Below are 6559 nucleotides of genomic sequence, written 5' to 3' on the forward strand. Positions count from 1 at the left end.
CCGTCCCCCTGCAGCCTATCCACAGGCACAACAGCACTGGGGATCTCTGCTTTCCCAGAGACTCAGCATCTCATGGTGCTCGCTCTCGGCAGAGCCTTTTTCTGAAAAGGCAAACGTCTGGCTCCTTCTCCCACAAGGAAGGTGCCTGCCCTGAAAGCTCTTGCTGGTCTTCTCTATCCCTCCGCAGCCTATCTTTAGCCGCAACAGCACTGGGGATCTCTGCTTTCCCAGAGACTCAGCATGTCACGGTGCTCGTTCTCGGCAGAAACTTTTTCTCAAAAGGCAAACGTCTGGCTCCTTCTCCCACAAGGAAGGTGCCAGCCCTGAAAGATCTTGCTCGTCTTCACCGTCCCCCTGCAGCCTATCCACAGGCACAACAGCACTGGGGATCTCTGCTTTCGCAGAGACTCAGCATGTCACGGTGCTCGTTCTCGGCAGAAACTTTTTCTGAAAAGGCAAACGTCTGGCTCCTTCTCCCACAAGGAAGGTGCCAGCCCTGAAAGATCTTGCTGGTCTTCACCGTCCCCCTGCAGCCTATCCACAGGCACAACAGCACTGGGGATCTCTGCTTTCCCAGAGACTCAGCATGTCACGGTGCTCGTTCTCGGCAGAAACTTTTTCTGAAAAGGCAAACGTCTGGCTCCTTCTCCCACAAGGAAGGTGCCAGCCCTGAAAGATCTTGCTGGTCTTCACCGTCCCCCTGCAGCCTATCCACAGGCACAACAGCACTGGGGATCTCTGCTTTCCCAGAGACTCAGCATGTCACGGTGCTCGTTCTCGGCAGAAACTTTTTCTGAAAAGGCAAACGTCTGGCTCCTTCTCCCACAAGGAAGGTGCCAGCCCTGAAAGATCTTGCTGGTCTTCACCGTCCCCCTGCAGCCTATCCACAGGCACAACAGCACTGGGGATCTCTGCTTTCCCAGAGACTCAGCATGTCACGGTGCTCGTTCTCGGCAGAAACTTTTTCTGAAAAGGCAAACGTCTGGCTCCTTCTCCCACAAGGAAGGTGCCAGCCCTGAAAGCTCTTGCTGGTCTTCACCGACCCCCTGCAGCCTATCCACAGGCACAACAGCACTGGGGATCTCTGTTTTCGCAGAGACTCAGCATGTCACGGTGCTCGTTCTCGGCAGAAACTTTTTCTGAAAAGGCAAACGTCTGGCTCCTTCTCCCACAAGGAAGGTGCCAGCCCTGAAAGATCTTGCTGGTCTTCACCGTCCCCCTGCAGCCTATCCACAGGCACAACAGCACTGGGGATTTCTGCTTTCCCAGAGAATCAGCATCTCATGGTGCTCGCTCTCGGGAGACCCTTTTTCTGAAAAGGCAAACGTCTGGCTCCTTCTCCCACAAGGAAGGTGCCAGCCCTGAAAGCTCTTGCTGGTCTTCACTATCCCTCTGCAGCCTATCTTTAGCCGCAACAGCACTGGGGATCTCTGCTTTCCCAGAGACTCAGCATGTCACGGTGCTCGTTCTCGGCAGAAACTTTTTCTGAAAAGGCAAACGTCTGGCTCCTTCTCCCACAAGGAAGGTGCCAGCCCTGAAAGATCTTGCTGGTCTTCACCGTCCCCCTGCAGCCTATCCACAGGCACAACAGCACTGGGGATCTCTGCTTTCCCAGAGACTCAGCATGTCACGGTGTTCGTTCTCGGCAGAAACTTTTTCTGAAAAGGCAAACGTCTGGCTCCTTCTCCCACAAGGAAGGTGCCAGCCCTGAAAGCTCTTGCTGGTCTTCACCATCCCCCTGCAGCCTATCCACAGGCACAACAGCACTGGGGATCTCTGCTTTCCCAGAGACTCAGCATGTCACGGTGCTCGTTCTCGGCAGAAACTTTTTCTGAAAAGGCAAACGTCTGGCTCCTTCTCCCACAAGGAAGGTGCCAGCCCTGAAAGATATTGCTGGTCTTCACCGTCCCCCTGCAGCCTATCCACAGGCACAACAGCACTGGGGATCTCTGCTTTCCCAGAGACTCAGCATGTCACGGTGCTCGCTCTCGGCAGAGCCTTTTTCTGAAAAGGCAAACGTCTGGCTCCTTCTCCCACAAGGAAGGTGCCTGCCCTGAAAGCTCTTGCTGGTCTTCACCGTCCCCCTGCAGCCTATCTTTAGCCGCAACAGCACTGGGGATCTCTGCTTTCCCAGAGACTCAGCATGTCACGGTGCTCGTTCTCGGCAGAAACTTTTTCTGAAAAGGCAAACGTCTGTCTCCTTCTCCCACAAGGAAGGTGCCAGCCCTGAAAGATCTTGCTCGTCTTCACCGTCCCCCTGCAGCCTATCCACAGGCACAACAGCACTGGGGATCTCTGCTTTCCCAGAGACTCAGCATGTCACGGTGCTCGTTCTCGGCAGAGCCTTTTTCTGAAAAGGCAAACGTCTGGCTCCTTCTCCCACAAGGAAGGTGCCAGCCCTGAAAGATCTTGCTCGTCTTCACCGTCCCCCTGCAGCCTATCCACAGGCACAACAGCACTGGGGATCTCTGCTTTCGCAGAGACTCAGCATGTCACGGTGCTCGTTCTCGGCAGAAACTTTTTCTGAAAAGGCAAACGTCTGGCTCCTTCTCCCACAAGGAAGGTGCCAGCCCTGAAAGATCTTGCTGGTCTTCACCGTCCCCCTGCAGCCTATCCACAGGCACAACAGCAGTGGGGATCTCTGCTTTCCCAGAGAATCAGCATCTCATGGTGCTCGCTCTCGGCAGACCCTTTTTCTGAAAAGGCAAACGTCTGGCTCCTTCTCCCACAAGGAAGGTGCCAGCCCTGAAAGCTCTTGCTGGTCTTCACTATCCCTCTGCAGCCTATCTTTAGCCGCAACAGCACTGGGGATGACTGCTTTCCCAGAGACTCAGCATGTCACGGTGCTCGTTCTCGGCAGAAACTTTTTCTGAAAAGGCAAACGTCTGGCTCCTTCTCCCACAAGGAAGGTGCCAGCCCTGAAAGATCTTGCTGGTCTTCACCGTCCCCCTGCAGCCTATCCACAGGCACAACAGCAGTGGGGATCTCTGCTTTCCCAGAGACTCAGCATCTCATGGTGCTCGCTCTCGGCAGAGACTTTTTCTGAAAAGGCAAACGTCTGGCTCCTTCTCCCACAAGGAAGGTGCCAGCCCTGAAAGCTCTTGCTGGTCTTCACTATCCCTCTGCAGCCTATCTTTAGCCGCAACAGCACTGGGGATCTCTGCTTTCCCAGAGACTCAGCATGTCACGGTGCTCGTTCTCGGCAGAAAATTTTTCTCAAAAGGCAAACGTCTGGCTCCTTCTCCCACAAGGAAGGTGCCAGCCCTGAAAGATCTTGCTGGTCTTCACCGTCCCCCTGCAGCCTATCCACAGGCACAACAGCACTGCGGATCTCTGCTTTCCCAGAGACTCAGCATGTCACGGTGCTCGTTCTCGGCAGAAACTTTTTCTGAAAAGGCAAACGTCTGGCTCCTTCTCCCACAAGGAAGGTGCCAGCCCTGAAAGCTCTTGCTGGTCTTCACTATCCCTCTGCAGCCTATCTTTAGCCGCAACAGCACTGGGGATCTCTGCTTTCCCAGAGACTCAGCATGTCACGGTGCTCGTTCTCGGCAGAAACTTTTTCTGAAAAGGCAAACGTCTGGCTCCTTCTCCCACAAGGAAGCTGCCAGCCCTGAAAGATCTTGCTGGTCTTCACCGTCCCCCTGCAGCCTATCCACAGGCACAACAGCACTGGGGATCTCTGCTTTCCCAGAGACTCAGCATGTCACGGTGCTCGTTCTCGGCAGAAACTTTTTCTGAAAAGGCAAACGTCTGGCTCCTTCTCCCACAAGGAAGGTGCCAGCCCTGAAAGATCTTGCTGGTCTTCATCGTCCCCCTGCAGCCTATCCACAGGCACAACAGCACTGGGGATCTCTGCTTTCCCAGAGACTCAGCATGTCACGGTGCTCGTTCTCGGCAGAAACTTTTTCTGAAAAGGCAAACGTCTGGCTCCTTCTCCCACAAGGAAGGTGCCAGCCCTGAAAGATCTTGCTCGTCTTCACGGTCCCCCTGCAGCCTATCCACAGGCACAACAGCACTGGGGATCTCTGCTTTCCCAGAGACTCAGCATGTCACGGTGCTCGTTCTCGGCAGAAACTTTTTCTGAAAAGGCAAACGTCTGGCTCCTTCTCCCACAAGGAAGGTGCCAGCCCTGAAAGATCTTGCTCGTCTTCACCGTCCCCCTGCAGCCTATCCACAGGCACAACAGCACTGGGGATCTCTGCTTTCCCAGAGACTCAGCATGTCACGGTGCTCGTTCTCGGCAGAAACTTTTTCTGAAAAGGCAAACGTCTGGCTCCTTCTCCCACAAGGAAGGTGCCAGCCCTGAAAGCTCTTGCAGGTCTTCACTATCCCTCTGCAGCCTATCTTTAGCCGCAACAGCACTGGGGATCTCTGCTTTCGCAGAGACTCAGCATGTCACGGTGCTCGTTCTCGGCAGAAACTTTTTCTCAAAAGGCAAACGTCTGGCTCCTTCTCCCACAAGGAAGGTGCCAGCCCTGAAAGCTCTTGCTGGTCTTCACCGTCCCCCTGCAGCCTATCCACAGGCACAACAGCACTGGGGATCTCTGCTTTCCCAGAGAATCAGCATCTCATGGTGCTCGCTCTCGGCAGACCCTTTTTCTGAAAAGGCAAACGTCTGGCTCCTTCTCCCACAAGGAAGGTGCCAGCCCTGAAATCTCTTGCTGGTCTTCACTATCCCTCTGCAGCCTATCTTTAGCCGCAACCGCACTGGGGATCTCTGCTTTCCCAGAGACTCAGCATGTCACGGTGCTCGTTCTCGGCAGAAACTTTTTCTGAAAAGGCAAACGTCTGGCTCCTTCTCCCACAAGGAAGGTGCCAGCCCTGAAAGATCTTGCTCGTCTTCACCGTCCCCCTGCAGCCTATCCACAGGCACAACAGCACTGGGGATCTCTGTTTTCGCAGAGACTCAGCATGTCACGTTGCTCGTTCTCGGCAGAAACTTTTTCTGAAAAGGCAAACGTCTGGCTCCTTCTCCCACAAGGAAGGTGCCAGCCCTGAAAGATCTTGCTCGTCTTCACCGTCCCCCTGCAGCCTATCCACAGGCACAACAGCACTGGGGATCTCTGCTTTCGCAGAGACTCAGCATGTCACGGTGCTCGTTCTCGGCAGAAACTTTTTCTGAAAAGGCAAACGTCTGGCTCCTTCTCCCACAAGGAAGGTGCCAGCCCTGAAAGATCTTGCTGGTCTTCACCGTCCCCCTGCAGCCTATCCACAGGAACAACAGCACTGGGGATCTCTGCTTTCCCAGAGACTCAGCATGTCACGGTGCTCGTTCTCGGCAGAAACTTTTTCTGAAAAGGCAAACGTCTGGCTCCTTCTATCACAAGGAAGGTGCCAGCCCTGAAAGATCTTGCTCGTCTTCACTATCCCTCTGCAGCCTATCTTTAGCCGCAACAGCACTGGGGATCTCTGCTTTCCCAGAGACTCAGCATGTCACGGTGCTCGTTCTCGGCAGAAACTTTTTCTGAAAAGGCAAACGTCTGGCTCCTTCTCCCACAAGGAAGGTGCCAGCCCTGAAAGATCTTGCTGGTCTTCACCGTCCCCCTGCAGCCTATCCACAGGCACAACAGCACTGGGGATCTCTGCTTTCCCAGAGACTCAGCATGTCACGGTGCTCGTTCTTGGCAGAAACTTTTTCTGAAAAGGCAAACGTCTGGCTCCTTCTCCCACAAGGAAGGTGCCAGCCCTGAAAGCTCTTGCTGGTCTTCACCGTCCCCCTGCAGCCTATCCACAGGCACAACAGCACTGGGGATCTCTGCTTTCCCAGAGACTCAGCATGTCACGGTGCTCGTTCTCGGCAGAAACTTTTTCTGAAAAGGCAAACGTCTGGCTCCTTCTCCCACAAGGAAGGTGCCAGCCCTGAAAGATCTTGCTGGTCTTCACCGTCCCCCTGCAGCCTATCCACAGGCACAACAGCACTGGGGATCTCTGCTTTCCCAGAGACTCAGCATGTCACGGTGCTCGTTCTCGGCAGAAACTTTTTCTGAAAAGGCAAACGTCTGGCTCCTTCTCCCACAAGGAAGGTGCCAGCCCTGAAAGCTCTTGCAGGTCTTCACTATCCCTCTGCAGCCTATCTTTAGCCGCAACAGCACTGGGGATCTGTGCTTTCGCAGAGACTCAGCATGTCACGGTGCTCGTTCTCGGCAGAAACTTTTTCTGAAAAGGCAAACGTCTGGCTCCTTCTCCCATAAGGAAGGTGCCAGCCCTGAAAGATCTTGCTGGTCTTCACCGTCCCACTGCAGCCTATCCACAGGCACAACAGCACTGGGGATCTCTGCTTTCCCAGAGAATCAGCATCTCATGGTGCTCGCTCTCGGCAGACCCTTTTTCTGAAAAGGCAAACGTCTGGCTCCTTCTCCCACAAGGAAGGTGCCAGCCCTGAAAGCTCTTGCTGGTCTTCACTATCCCTCTGCAGCCTATCTTTAGCCGCAACAGCACTGGGGATCTCTGCTTTCCCAGAGACTCAGCATGTCACGGTGCTCGTTCTCGGCAGAAACTTTTTCTGAAAAGGCAAACGTCTGGCTCCTTCTCCCACAAGGAAGGTGCCAGCCCTGAAAGA

This window comes from Accipiter gentilis, unplaced genomic scaffold (assembly GCF_929443795.1).
Source record: "Accipiter gentilis unplaced genomic scaffold, bAccGen1.1, whole genome shotgun sequence".
NCBI classification, from domain to species: domain Eukaryota; kingdom Metazoa; phylum Chordata; class Aves; order Accipitriformes; family Accipitridae; genus Astur; species Astur gentilis.